The sequence below is a fragment of the Malania oleifera genome, chromosome 2, assembly GCF_029873635.1.
Source record: "Malania oleifera isolate guangnan ecotype guangnan chromosome 2, ASM2987363v1, whole genome shotgun sequence".
NCBI lineage: Eukaryota > Viridiplantae > Streptophyta > Magnoliopsida > Santalales > Ximeniaceae > Malania > Malania oleifera.
Window position 1 is genome coordinate 133,165,898 of NC_080418.1, and position 16,451 is coordinate 133,182,348.

The 16,451-nt window shown below is 33.4% G+C and overlaps 1 long non-coding RNA gene across 1 annotated transcript; it reads right to left on the bottom strand.

Moving 5' to 3' along the window:
• Nucleotides 1–298: 298 nt before the first annotated feature.
• On the bottom strand, nucleotides 299–7,835 carry LOC131148657 (uncharacterized). Its single transcript, XR_009135043.1, has 4 exons — nucleotides 7,530–7,835; nucleotides 2,922–2,996; nucleotides 1,987–2,052; nucleotides 299–921 (listed from the first exon to the last, which is right to left on the bottom strand). It is a non-coding gene; the product is annotated as an uncharacterized LOC131148657 (long non-coding RNA).
• Nucleotides 7,836–16,451: the final 8,616 nt, after the last annotated feature.

Genomic DNA, 16,451 nt, shown 5'->3' on the forward strand with positions numbered 1-16,451 from the left:
TGAATTCAAATTATCTTAGCAATGGTTTTTATTCAAATGTTGTGGGTTGAATCCATATCTTTCTGAAAACTCCATGAGCTCAGACTAAAACCAGGTAATTAAATATAGGATAAAATTACGTGCTGAGCATGTGGTTGCTCACCCCCCTTCCTATCATTTCAGGGTTTCCAACAGAGATGTAAGGTAAAACACAGTTCAACAAGAGTGGTAAACATTTGCATATGGTTTTTCTTCTTTAAATAATATAAAAATTAAAAAAGGCCAGAATATAAAAAATTTAAAAAGGCCAGAATATGTTACAACAAAACAATCAAGCTAACAAAATCATTCAGTCACTCAATATCAGAGAAACAAAAGCAGCTAAAACAACGAGAAGAAAATGCCCACAAAGAGAGAGAAAACAATTGTGTCTCAAATCCAGTGTAAGCAAAGTTCAATCATGAAAAATACCAGCGTTCCCCACCGACCAATCAACTCAGAATACTACAAACTGCACACATCCACCACCTTCTAGCATCCCAACACCTCTTGAAACCTCTGAAAGTGATCAATAAGAAAGCTTTCAAGGGACTTCAGCACACCCAACAGTCATCAAATTGACCAAACGCCCATGATCACTCATGTTCCGGGCTGGGACTTGACATGTAATATGATAATAGTTATCAAAATGGGTGGTTGAACTAGTAAACATTTGCTCTATTCTTTGACATGGGAAGTTTAGCTCTCCAGTGGGCATCCTTTTGTGAAAGAAAGTTCCCGTCCAGATCCGCATGAATAGAATAAGAATCCTACTGCGGTCACTGCTGTTTTCTTTATAATTTTTTCCCTCTGCTGCCCATTTTGGCAGAGCATCTAGAGCCACACTGGTCCAAGTCTACATACTGTAGTTTATTTGCTTTGTGGATCAGTAGCACTAAAAATCTATAATAAAAAAAAACTAATGAACAGAAAAAACAAGGAAAAAGTTACAATCAACAACTAATGAACTGGAATGAAACATCTTAAAAACTGAGAGTTCAGAGTTGACAGGAACCAATTCACCTACCCTGATTGGTTTCTTTCCAATCCAAAATAATTACTCCCCATATCAATAAACACTTTGCTTGCAAATTTTCTCTCTCCTAATGTAGACCATTCTTCAACCCAGTCAAAAAGGCCAGAGTACAAATCAATGTTTTAAAACTTTAACTAAACTCAAGAAATTAATTCAATTACATAACTTTTGATGGAATTTAAACCTTAAGAACCTTCTATGGATCTTAAAATGCTTTTGATTATAAGTTTGCACGAATTTTACAAACTAGTCCTACTTTCACTTTAACAATGGTAGATCAGAGTTTGAAATTAAAAGAAGATAAATCCACCACGGAAGTTTATATGCCTGTCGCATTGTGTCATTATGCCAATGTCGGAAGCTAATCCAAGGAATTCAGCCCTTCAATTCTTTTCCAAGATAGCATTGGTATTCAAAAGCCCTGTCTGGACTCTGGACATGTCCAAACCAGACTGAACTCATACAATAGGAGAAGTTAAAAGCAAAAAATATTACTTGGAGTACTACGATTCAAACTTCGACCTCCATAAATATTTAATCTACACAATGAAGTTCAGAACCATGTAGTACCTCCAGAGTGCACCAGATATGCTGAAGAATTTGTTCAACTCCAAAGCAAAATATAAAATTCAATTGGGGATCTCTAAATATTTTTACTAGAAAGCTTTTAAATCGGAAAGTTTTTTTTAATCCATAATGAATAAAATAATGAGATATATAGACTTCACATTTTTTAGATCTAGTGAGCAACAACTTCAAATTTTAAAATCTACAAAATGGTGAATTCATTTTTTGACTTCAGTTATCCTATCGAATTCCTTAGAACTCACTTCTTTAATTACAGTGAGTATATTCATTATATTGCTTAGAGTAGTTATTTGTAACTTTAAAAAAATAACTTCTTCTTCTTATTTTCATTTTTTTTTCCTTACTCTTGTTCATTGCAGTGCTTTGTGCGCATTGAGGGCACGGTTCGCAACAATCAAAACCTGGATCACCTGAAATCCCATAGAAGAGTTAGTTTAAGTCAATGAAAAGGAGAGATCATGAGACAAATCATTAAGCACTGCCCATCTTCTGTGTAAACTACTAATATCCTAGGAAGTACACAGTGACTGCATTAAATGTGCAACCTTTGGAGAATTCCAGAACATCAGCAGTCAAAATAAACTAAGTTATAAAATGAGAATGATACATATCTTATGCAACAATTTTATTGTTTGAAATTATAAATTCAGCTTCTGTTGAATACATTGTAAAATAAGGTCATCTACTGTGCCCCTGGCTCTGGCATAGGACTGATCAATGTTGTGTGCATTCTGGTATAAGAGAAAGGCTTATGATCTGGCCAGAGTTTTGAAGAGGACCAACAGTTGAAGTTTTACCAGTTTACTTGAAATGCAGCGGCAAATCAAAAGATAACATCCAAACAATGAGTGTCATAAATTTTTAGAAATTTCACGCATCTAGATTTCAATATTCAAAGTCAATAGGAAAGATAAGTACTTTCAGGGAATGGAAGGAGAGGGATAAAAAATACCATTTGAATTATCACTTTAATTCACAATTATTAGAGCAAATGTTTGAATTATGTTAATGCACACCATCATAATCCAAACATAAGTAACCGTGTCATAATCTATTTCCAAATCCTTCAGCAATTTCAGGATATCTGTACACATATTAGTCAATGCTAACCCTAGCCAAAATATCAACAATTTGTTTATATGCGAGAGGAACAAACTGTTTTACCATTTCCTTTCTAATGATATTTCTTCTTGTATTTAAAAAAAAAATACAAACTATATTGCAGTTAAGAGTGCATACTTATTGCAAGCTTTGAGTAAAGAAAGCGAAAAGGAATTACCAATGATACACCACCAGAACCCAGTTCACACATTGTGTTCACATTTACTTCAGCAACAAGCAGCCCCGTGACAACCTACATTCAAATAGGATTCTCAGACTTTCTCCATTTCTTTATAATACACACACACATCTAAGTAACAATTTAAATTCATTAATGGTGAGTAGCAACAATTGAAAGATTTAAAATGCCAAAAGAAACCTAGCAAGAATCCTTTTTGCATTTCATGAAAAAAAAAAGGTCAAAAAACAGCAACGGTACTTGAGATTGGCTAACTTAGTGCAATCAAACTGGTTTTTTGTTCAAAAAAAAATTGTATATTGATACTCCACTTGCAGGAGTTGAGCAGCGCTTAAGTCACTTTCAAGGTCATTGTCAACATGTACGGGCTTGGAGATGTAGTGCCTCAACAGGGTGGCGAGGAAATGTATTTAATTTATATTTTTTAATGGTTGACTGAGTCGCCACTGACTTTTCTATTTATCCTAAATATGGTTAGGCCACCTAATTACAACCATTTTTAAAGAGAGAGTAAACAAAGCCCAAGTCCAAAAACATCATGTGATGGGAAGGTACATCGCCCCCGACACACCTGTTCAACAAATGGTGCCTTATTAACTTCTGATTATCACAAATGCTGACTAAACATAACCTTTAATTCAATCATCAGGACGCTAGGTTACGTTACATGTTAATATTGATCCGTGGCATCCACCTCATCTAACCACCGTTTGGAGCCACTTAAATAAAATAAGTACTTGTGCAAAAAAGTACTTTTCTGCTTGCATCTGAATAATAGTCTCCCATTCAAGTTCATGGAGTTCTCCCACGTCAGTAAAAGCTCAAAAGAACATTGTCGCCCTCACTACAAAGTTTCATCGTTAGAATCATTTCAACTATTTTCATATTTGTTAATTTAGATGCTGCTTTGTATCATTTTTGTTTCTTGTTTTCTATTTTCGTTGTTTGTTCAATCAAGAAACAGGTTATGACAAGTAACAACCCATTTGTTTGTGTTGCTAGTTTTCTTTATGGTGTTGAGTTATCGTGGCAATTACAAAACTTTAATATCCACGATTGACTTTTGCAGACTTAATCATTCATTTTCTACTAAATTATTAATTAAAATAAAAATAAATGACCAAGTGCATTTAATTATATTTAAAATAAAACATCCAAAATTTTTCAAAATTTTTGAAAAAAATAATATAAGTCATTCAAAAAAAAAATTACCATTTTTCAATTTTCATGTACAATAAGGTTGTTTAAGTGGTAAAAGGTGGGTTTAAAAATATAATATTTAAATAAATAAATATAGTTAATTACTTTTATTATAATATTTTTCTAATTTATATTTTTAGCATTTTTCCTGTTTTAATATTATTTTCTAATTGTTGTTTGATTCAATGATAAAGATGAACAAGTTTTGGAAATATTGACCAGGTTGGCAGTTTTTAAGGTTTTTTTTTTTTCATTTTAGTTCATAGTTTTCATTTCTGGCTTTAGTTTCTATAACTTTTGACAATGACGCCAAACGGCTCCTTACCTTTCCTTTTAAATATTATGTTCCCCCATACGCCATCTGGTATGCCGATTAGGGATATGAGAGAAATCTTGAAACGATACAATAGCACTACTTTTGAGCTTCATCATAGGATTCATTTCACATTAAGGTCTTCCAAGATAGAAAGTAATCGCACAAGAGTACATCTGAAAAAGGAACAACTTATACTCGAGTAAAACAAAGAAACCTACTCTCTAAAAGAAGGACAAAATGGCTTCGCAAATAATAATAAATGCTATGTACAAATTAAACAACTGTACTAACTATAGACTAACAAAAATACTTCTTTTAAAAAATTTTGTTGTCATTTTTTGTTAGCCTGAAAGTTTCTATAACCTGATTTTGATGAGAACAAAATATATAAAGGACTAATAGCTTTTGTGCTTAAGTTGTTCTACAATATTAAGCCATTGAAGTTGGGGAGAAGTTGAAGAATTGGGAGAAGACAATGCAAATCATTTCATTAGTTGTAATGTGTTTTTTTCTCTCATTTGTATTGTACTTTAAATTGTAAAATCATGGGAAAATATAAGGCATAGTACACACGGACCAAAACCAAAAAAAGGAGAACAAAAAGTAGACTGAACCCAAGCATGTCCCAAGGGACAATCAACCAGCCTCAGAGGTGGTCGACAAACCTCAGGTAGAGGCCAGAGGCGGTTCACCAATCTGGCAAGTTTTTCCTGCAACAGTCACTTTTTCCTCTCTAATAGCTAGTACGCGGTCGACTGGACCCTGTAAGCAGTCGACTGGTCTGAAAGCCAAAAAGAATCCAACGGCCAAAAAATGGCTAGTTTTCATTCGATATCTATATATATGTCATCCTAAGCCTTGAGAACATTAGAAAACATACCTACACTAAATATCCAAGTGCTTGTACTTTCATTCTCTCTCAATCTCCCATTGTACCTTATTTTCTTACCTTCTAGAGAGCACCAAAAGTTGAGCTTTTCATTTTGATCATTCTTTTTGAGAATTTATTTTGTGAGCTCATATTGTATATCTTCCTTGTGAGCATTTTTTTTTGGAAGTTGTGTTGTATTGGTTCCTTGGTCTCCATAGAAAACAAGGATTGTATTTGATTGCCTTATCTCGAAGAACGAAAGGTGTATTGGTTTCTTTGGTCTCCGTTAAAACAAGGGTAGTTAGGGGTCGTTTGTTTGCGCTTAATGGCCTCTAAATAGAGGTAACAGTCCAAAATTCAGCAAACCGGTGTTATTTGGTCAGCCTCTATAATAGCTTCGGATTGCCTCTAGGAGAATCTGCAATCTCCCTGGTGCTGATTTAGTAAAAACACAAATTAGAAGCTTTTTTGACTTTTTTACCCCTAAAAAATAACACAAATTACACAACCTCGGCTCACCTCCCATGATCAACCAAACGACTCATGCCCTATCTCTCCAAGCTCTCACCTCTCCAGTCCTTCCATTGCTGAATGAGCACCTTTAGTGTTGTCTCTCTTTTTTCAACATTCTCCTTGCTCCTCCAACACCAGCATGTTCTTTCCCCTCTTCTCCTTCTCCTTCTTCCTTTTCATTTATGTTCTAGTTTTTTTTTTTTGTTCTACTTAAGCTTTGGTTTATCTACTGCTGCACAAGATCCCAAAATATGATTTGGGAAGGCTCATCTTGCTTGAATGATCTCTGACTAGTGTGGCTTTCAATTTTGGAAAGACATAAATATTCTTTTGCATTCCCCGGACCCTGCATATGCAGGAGCTTTGTGCACCAGGCTGCCCTTTCCTTTTCATTTTTTTATATTAAAATGAACTCCGCACTCTGACAAATCCAAGCCCACAGCAGAAAGAGGCCATGAACGCAATAGATTCTTAACTATTCCACTTCCTTTGTGGGAATTTACAAAGATTTTTCTTTGTATATAGAAAGGATCAAAATGATAGATCTATTGATGGAAATTATTTTTTGTAGAAGGTGAAATAAATGGAGAAAGCAGGTATTTAGTTGAAGTATTAATTAGAAAAAAAAATAATTTCCTATTTTGTTTCACATTAAATAATATTTTATGTTTAAAGTATTTACATTAGAATATATTTTCAATTAATGTTTTTATGTTCCATATTTGAGACACATTATTTATATATATATATATATATATATATATATATATATATATAAAATTGATCTCAAAAAATGTTTATTACTTTTAACAAACAGGTTTCCCTTGATAGTTTAAAGGATTAAAACTGGAAAAATGCATATATTTAGAGGTTAATTACCAAATAACTGAAATAATTCAGCACTCAGATTCAGAAACCGGTTCCAATTAAGACAGTTCACAGATTCAGAATTGCATTCAGCATTCAGTGCTAATTGCAAAATTTAATCAAACACCCCCTTAGTGGAACCTCAAGACAGTCGGCCTTGAGAGAATGGATGCAAGCAGGGATAGCTGAACCACTATAAAGTCTCTTCCCTTCTCTTTAATTGCTTTTATATTGTGTGGTTTTTGCTTGATTGTTTTAATTGCTTTAAATTTTGTATCAAGCACTTTAATTTTTATAAACCCATTTCAACCCCACCCTCTTGTGTTTTTTTCATTTTTGGCAATTTTTTGGAATTCTTTGAGATTTTTGGAAGCTTTGAAAGTTTAAAATTTTTGTGTTTATCTTATTTTTTGGAATTTTTCTTAATTTAAAAAAAGATGAAACCAATAAAAATAAACTACTTACATAAGAAATGATGAAAATTATTTTTCAAAAAATCAATATTTTATATTTATATTTTTATAATTTACAATTTTTTTCAATTTTAAAAATTTAAAAAAAAAAAAAAAAAGATAACACTCAAAATCATAATAAGCAAAAATATAAAAAGAAATGATGAAGACGGAGTGATGATAATAATAGTAACAAAAACATGATAATAAAATTATAGTAAGAACAACAACAACTAGAATTTTTTTTTCGTTTTTTGGACCTTTTCTAATTTTTAAAATTATTTTCGGGAAAAAATATTTAAAAACAATATACAGCAATAAAAATGTATATATTATAAATAAAATAAAAAGTCAAGATCAGGCCATACCCAGATGATCTAACCAGGTGACCTGTTCTGGTTGCACATAACTTGCAGGAGGGAGGGCAAATCTGAATTGAGACCACCCCAGTGCCTTCTATTCTTCCTTGCAAGACTAGGTTTTCCAAGGAACCCTCTACAGCAGCACTGCGCTACCTGCCGATTGCCATCATCAGTAAGCTGTCTGCCAAGGTCTCCAGAGCACACATTGCTGCTGGTGATGCTGGGGCCTTAACTACCTTGAAACCCTCTCTCACGGCCAACCGAGGAGGGGGTGAATTTGGTTTGATGCGGGTTCAGTTTTTGCCAATACCAAAGACCGAACCACAAAATTCAGTTTTTTAAATTACTGAACCAAAAACAAACCGGAACCAACGGTTTTCTCTCTAATTGGTTTAGCGGCGACTCAACCGCAACATGGGGAGTCTAAATTGGGCCAGGTACACTAAATACAAGCCTAGAAAGGCTAGAATATTAGGAAAACTCAACTGCATGATGGTTTTCAAACCCGGAACAGACCGGCTGGTCCAACCAAGTTTGACCAGGACGGCAGGACCTGTCAACAGGCGAGTCTACTGACCTTCCAGACTCGGTTTTGAAGAGAACCAGGATTGAACCAACTGGCCCAGTTGAAACCCTATTCGTGGACAGGTCGTCCCATTTCTTTATTGAAAAAAGAAATGGTGATGCATTTTTGGGTGAGAGAAGACTCGAAACTTGTACCTAAAGCAGAAGAAGAAAGGGAGAAGAATTAAGGGAGTTACCACTGTACGCAGCATCCCTTGTGGTTTGCACATGCTATAAATAACATATATACAAGTTTGCACATGCATTGTTATTAGTAATTAAATAGATATTGCAATTGACTAATCGAAGATTATGACCTATGACTAACATCTTCAAAATATATTTCAGATAAGTGTGATATTATCAATAAATAAAACATATATATGCCATGTAACCTGTTCGACCACTGGTTTGACGCACTAGTCTGACCGGTTCTACCGACCCTGTGATTTTTCCAAGTCAGTTACCGGTCCAGCTTTTTAAACCATGGTACTAGGTTGGGAACCATGCAATAAATGCATTTTAGTTCCCTTAGACCTGCTATTGTGCAACCTACCCTTAATGATTTCATTAATAAAAACTTTCCCTCAATTATTATCCATTTGGTTGTTGTTAAGGCTTGACATATATTATTGGCCCACAACCTAACAATTTGAGCTTTTTATATAAAGTGGTATTCTAACAGTTAGAAATCATTTCTAAACTTCTGTGGTGTAGATCGGACAATATACAGGGCGAGACAAGCTTAAAGCCTAAAAATGGTTTTGGACCTTTTGGTAAATAAGCAAAATGAGGTTACATTGACCATCAAGTCAATTTCAAAAGGAAGAAATTAAAATTAAGTATCCCAGAGAAAATGCATCTTGGTAATTTAATTTAGTCAAGGTTATTACCATAAACACCCAGCACAGAAAGCATGCGACTGCTGAGGCTAGAAATCTAGATTCTTGAGTCACAGCCACAAATTCTTCTTGTATGACCACCACCAGTCGCACCATCCCATTCCCACCCCCCACCCCCACGCCATTCGCAAACAAATTATAAGCAAAAGGAAAATTCTTAAAAGAAGAAGCCACATTAAGAGCATTTTCCTTCCAATTTCCTCCATCTTTCCTAGAAGCAAATGAAGAATGAATATTTTAGCCTTAACCTTCCAAAATTGTTTCAATAATTTTGGATCTTACTAGACAATAAAAAATGACCAAATCATCTCTGAATCTATCAATTCACCCACTGAATTTGATTCATGCAATTCTGAAACTATGAGACCCTGTCAGACCCAAGTAGTTAGAACCCCAAAAATAGCCTTTTTGCTTAACACGATTACCTTCCATTCGTACATCAGATATATGTTTACAACTTCATTTGTACATAATGTATTTGTTCATTACTTTATTTGTAAGTAATGCATTTATTCATCACTTCATTTGTACATAATGTATTTATTCATTACTTCATTTGTACATCATGTATTTGTTTAGAATATATCATTTGTACATAATGTATTTGTTCTTAATTTTGAATTTATAGAAGACCCCTATATAAAGTGCCAAGCATGTATCAATTAGTATAGTATTTTGATAGGTTGAATGTATACGAATCTCGTAAATGTAACGTTGTGAACATACTGGTATCAATTGTATTTGAAGAATATTGTCTTTGCACAGGTGCGTGAATGGATATGCTCAATTTGTAAACAGGACTCTGCCGAAATTAATATAGTGTTTTGATAGGTTGAATGTATACGAATCTTGTGAATGTAACGTTGTGAACATACTGGCTCCATTAAATTTGAAGAATGTTTTCTTTGCACAGGTGCGTGGATAGATATGCTCAATTTGTAAACAAGACTCTGCCGAAATTAGTATAGTGTTTTGATAGGTTGAATGTATACGAATCTTGTGAATGTAACGTTGTGAACATACTGATTCCATTAAATTTGAAGAATGTTGTCTTTGCACAGGTGCGTGGATGGATATGCTCATTTTGTAAACAGTACTCTGCCGAAATTAGTATAGTGTTTTGATAGGTTGAATGTATACGAATCTCGCAAATGTAATGTTGTGAACGTACTCGTTCCATTAAATTTGAAGGATGTTTTCTTTGCACAAGTGCGTGGATGGAAATGCTCAATTTGTAAACAAGACTCTGCCGAAATTAGTATAGTGTTTTGATAGGTTAAATGTATACGAATCTCGTAAATGTAACGTTGTGAACATACTGGTTCCATTAAATTTGAAGAATGTTTTCTTTGCACAAGTGCATGGATGGATATGCTCAATTTGTAAACAGGACTCTGCCGAAATTAGTATAGTGTTTTGATAGGTTGAATGTATACGAATCTTATAAATGTAACGTTGTGAACATACTGGTTCCATTAACTTTTATTGCAGTTCCATTCCATGAGTCATAAACATAATTGCAGGGTAATTAGTACAATTTAAAATATATTCTTTATTTTTGTTTATAGGTATTAAAGTGTTTTCCTCTATTTGTTTGACATTTTCTCGATTTTTTTAATTGTGTTAAGTAAATTAGTTAACATATAATTTCGTATCATCTAGGCGTTTCAAAACTTCGATGTCTTCATAATTAATAATCTTAGGTACCAAGTCCATTAGCTTCCGATGTCTTCATGATTCTAAGCCTCTTCACTATGTTGAGAAACATCTTATACACAAACCAACAAACATATGTTTACCATCTAAACATCCAAAGACAATATTGTCTTTTCCAACGACATAGGCCTCTGCCTGTCCAAAGTACCTAGGAACTTGAATGAAACAGACCTTAAAAGTAGGCCTTAAAAAGGGGTTTCTAACCTCATGAGAAGGTATAAGCTGGATGTAATAGGCATTCTAGAAACTAAGATGTCTACTGAAAACCTAAATGAAATGATGAGAAAAAGATTCAGGAGCTGGAAGCAAATCAACAACTTCGATCTCCATAAGGCAGGGAGAATTCTTGTGATGTGGAACCCTCAGAAAGTTATTCTTCATATGATTGACATGAACCCCCAAGTTATCCACTGTTGCATTGAATGTTTAGTAACTTCTAACAAATTCAATGTTAGCTTTGTGTATGGCTTCAATACAATCATGGCCAGACGAGCTTTGTGGCATAGCATCTATCAGCTTAGTAAGCTCCCCTCGCCTTGGCTTCTACTGGGGGATTTCAATTGTGTCCTTTCAGCTGCCGAGAAGGAGAATGGTCAGCCTATCTTTGATTATGATACTAGAGATATAGGTGATTGCTTCTTAAACTCTGGTCTATCTGATCTAAGATCATCAGGGTGTTTCCTTACTTGGACAAATGGTATGGTTTGGAGCAAATTGGACAGGGTGATTGCTAATCAGAGATGGATTCTGGAGGGTCTAAGGGCTAAGGTTGAATTCCTTTTCCTTGGGATTCTCTTTAATCACTCGGTGTGCCTCATTTCCCTGTTTGAAGAGGGGTGTTTGGGAAGGTGATCTTTAAAATTTTTCAACATGTGGACTCTAAACCATAATTTTATGGAACAAACAAAGTTGGGATGCGCAAGTCCAGGGCTTTGAGCAATTCAAATTGGTGAGGAGACTTCAGGGCCTGAAAAAACCTCTAAATGCTCTTAATGCATCCCATTTCTCCCACATTTCGGCTAGAGCAGAGAAGGCTGGCAATGATGTGATCGAACTACAACAGAAACTACATGACAATCCCTCAGATGGTGACCCGCAACTACTTCTGAATGAAAAAAAAATCTGAAGCTATTAGACTTGCATCGGCTAACAGATTGTTCGTCACTCAGATTGCCAAATGTAGATACTTAAAGGAAAGTGACAAAGGCACTGCTTTCTTCCATGGCCTGATGAGAAGTCGAAGGAATAGGAAATACATCTCAACAGGTACAAAATTAAATGGGGACTAGACTAGTTCCCAAGCTCAGGTAGCTGAGGAGTTCTTGAATTTTTACAGCCAGCTGCTGGGAAAGGAGAGGGATTGTGAAATGATAGGTGGTATGAGGGGGATGAATATGAAAGCCTAGAATCTTTCCTTGCTCACAAAAGCCCTCTGGAATATCCACTCTAAAAAAGACTCTCTCTTGTCCAAATGGGTTAATCAAATCTACCTGAAATGTTCAAGTCTTTGGGAGGCCGGGATAAAAAATGATGACTCCCCACTATATAAAAAGCTCATTGGAATTAAGAACCAGATTATGTCAAGATGTGCCAACCACCTGGATGCAATGCTTCAGCTTTTTGAGGAATGGGACCTCGACCATTCTAGCTCTTCCATTTGCTATAACTTCTGGAGAACTAAAGGAACTACAGTTCCTTGGTCCATGGTGGTTTGGAAGAGTGGAAGTACCCCTAAACATGCTTTCACTCTTTGGCTGGGAATTATAAGGAAACTACCTACTTGTGATAGGCTTATTGGTTTTGAAGGAGACCTGTATTGTTCCTTTTGCTGCCAGGAACATGAATCCATTGATCATATATTTTTTAATTATAGTTTCTCCTCTCAGGTCTGGAACACTATTAGAGGTCAGGGGCACGGGGATTCATTCGGTTGGTAAGAGAGTTGGCCTAGCCTCTACTGTTTATCTCATATGGAATGCTAAAAATAAAAAATTTTGAAGGAAAATCTATATCCCCAATGGAGTTGATTGTAACCATTCAGAAACATATATACACAGTGGTATACGACAGATTTGGGCTACACACAGATGGTGGAGTTTAACTTCATTTTGGATCTTATTGTATGAGTTTTGGATTGTAGTAATAGGCCAAAAGGCCCCTAGATTGCTTAGGCTCTCTTAAGATCCTGAGTGTTGACTTATTGCTTGTAATTTTGATGGGGCTCATTTCCCCCCTATATCTAGGTATGCCCAATGTTCCATGTAAATACTCATTTTGATCAATACATTTACCCTCCGATTAAAAAAACAGTATGATAAATTGATGGATCATCGACTCTCTTTATGCTAGAGATAGCGGCAACAAATGGAACATGTTAATATTTAAATATTTCCTATTCAATAATAAAATTATAAAGATTTCCCTATTTAATTAAATATAATTAGTGTATATTAATAGTGTATGACTGTTATATTACTTTTTTTTTTTTTATAAAAAACATTTTTAACTAAATTACAAATTGTAAATTATAAGTGAAAATTTTAATTAATAATTGATTCTTCACTCAAATAATTCAGAAAACAATTAATAATGAAAACCTGGTGGACAAAAAATCTCGCTACTCCAAGTAGCGAGATTTAACTAAATTATAAAAATGAAAATTTAAATTAATAATTAATTCTTCACTCAAATAATTCAGAAAACAAAATTAGGTGTACAGCACAGAAAATCTCGCTACTCCGAGTAGCGAGATTTAAATGCTAGGCCCATTCTCGCAGAGACGCGTGACAGCCAAATCTCGCTACTCCAAGTAGCGAGATTTGCTTAATGTCAACACGTGGCAAATCTCACTACTTGGAGTAACGTGATTACGTCAAAGTCATTTTGAGAAATATTTCCTAGAATGGGGTATTATTTAATATATTTAAAATAAAATAAAAAGATAATTCGAGAAAAAACTCCCAAAAATAGCCTTTTTGCTTAACAAGATTACCTTCCATTCCTTCACTACGCCAGTTCTATGCTACAAAAGCGAAGAAAACAAAACTTTAGGTCTTTGTCGCATCACAACAATATCATTCTTCACCCTCACAGGAGTATAGTGTCCAACTGCCCATTTTTATCCACAATCCATTTGGGAGCAATAGTAGCGTAGTGGGTAATGGAACTTGTATAAGCTGCCACAAAACTCCGTAATGGTCAATTTCCCAATCAACAAAGTTTCTAACCGAGGGAGTACTCCAAAAAATCATTTGATTTTTTTTTTTTCAATTTTTCATAGAGGTATTTTTATTTTTCAATTTTTCAAAATTTACATGAGATAACATTTGAAATTATAGATTTAAGTTTTGAATTTAAATTTATATGAATTTAGAATATATTTTATACATAATCCAAATAAATCAAAGTCTACCAGTCAAGGGCATGCACTAAATGCGTGTCTCACAAATTTTTTTCTAAAATTTAAAATTTATTTTCAAAAAATATTGTAAAGTAAATAGATAAGAGTTGAAGAATAATTAAATTTATTTAAATAATAATTATGATTAAATATAGGGTGTTCTAGGTAATTATGAGCAATTATAGGGGTATTTTGAATAGAGGTTGAAATTCGAATTATCTCCTAGTTTTAAGGGGTTAAATTCTTTTTTTTTCTTTTGCATTTTTTTGTCACGAGCTTTCTTCTTTTTTGTTATACCCTGTGAATCTTATGAATAACTTGGGGAACACTCAAGCATTTTTCTTAATACACTTAAAAAATAGTTACATTCCTTCCTCTATTGAGCAGTACTTTGATGTTAATATAAAAGTATTATACTTTAAGATATGTTTATAACTATAAGATAGACACCATTGTCCATGACTTTGAACCAGTTAATTATAAAGGACATGCACTATGGGTGTGCTCAATGGCCCTCTATTTTTTTTAAAAAATTAAAATTATAAAGAAAATAATAAAAAATTAAACAGTATAAGGGCATTTTGGGATAGTTATACATAATTATAAGTAGTTACAGGGATAAATTTAACATAATTATAAGAATATTTTGGGATAATTGTGGGTAATTAAAGGAGTATTTTGGAATAATCATGAGTAGTTCTAGGTATAATTTGAGGTTTTTGCAAGATGACACCAAAAGGAGAATCTCTTTTATAGTATTAGAGACATGAGAATATTTTGAGATAATTATGGATAATTAAATGAGCATTTTGTAATAATCATGGATAGTTATAAAGATAAATTTGACATTTTTGAAAGATGGCACTAAAGGGAAAATCATCTTTCTAATATTAGAGATGAGACACTCTTCCACAATCTCGTTAAAACCTGAAAGAACTCTAGCTTACGTATACTCAACCCACCTCTTCTCATGATGACGTCCACCCAACTTCATCTTCCAAACGTCACTAGCTCAATGAATAAAGAGTTAGCTTGCATCCTTCTTTTGACCAACATGGAGTAGGTTTTCAGTGGCCTTTAAGCAAAGAATTTGAAATATTACACTTCCAAAGTAGAAATAATTTATTCTAAACTTTACTTTGAATCTATTCATAACAAATTTCTAACTTTTAGAGTGAGAATCCCTTAATTACTATATTTTGTAGTTTTTATAATTTTTCATTTCCTTTATCATAATTATATTTTCCAACATATAACTAATAATATTATCATTATTATGCACATTACAAGAATGCACGTAATATTATTACCCTTTACAAGCTTATAGGTGTCATAGGGAACAATATGAAGTTATGTCTGGTTTACGGAATAGTTATTTTTGGGAATAAAATGGAACGTTATGAAAATTTTGGGAAAGCGGGCAATATCTAGTCCTTATATGGTTCTTATTATTTCATTAAACATATAATAAGAAAGAATGAATATTCTCACGGTAAATCTAACAGTTGTTATTCATTGTCTCTTTCTTGTTATGAATTCATAAAATGTTACCCATTTATTATGAGCTCTATTTAGTAATGTAAACTAATTTTATTGTATTATTAGGAATGTCGATGAATGAGTAAAACCAATTTTATTCATAAAATGGTAACTAAACATATAATAAGAAAGGAATAAATATTCTCATGGAGAATTTGTGGACGGTTATTTATTGTCTAATTCTTGTTATGGACTCACAAAAATATTCAAATTATTATTTGCTTTATAACTAATTATAACCAAACTATTATGATTAATTTATATTTTAAGAAAAGACATTTATTGAATCAAATGTAACCTAATTTTATTGTATTATTAGGAATGTCGATGAATGAGCAAAACCAAGAATAAAAATATTTGTGAATTAGTTGATTGGAACAATTACAATGCATTATGGTTTACTGTGCAAACTTAACCACAAGAAAAAGAATTATCTCTTGAGTAGACTAAAGAATTATCTGCATTTATTATGCAGACTTAATCACAAGAAAATAATTATCTCTTGAAAAAAAATGACACTAATTAATTTCCACAAGCCAACATTGCTGAAACTTCTAAATTTTTATTGTTAGTTCAATGTAAACTAATGACTAAATGCTAGGGATATAAAATGTAATAATTAATAACTATTATATAAATTAAAGAGTAAAATGACAAGTTACCCATTTATTATGAGCTCTATCTAGTCCCCATTATTTTACTTAATATAATTACAGGCGTACAATTAAAATTTTGTAAGGGATGCGGATCTTGTGATTTATTGAAATTGATTATTGAGTTTGAAGGGTACAACTATGATATAAAGAA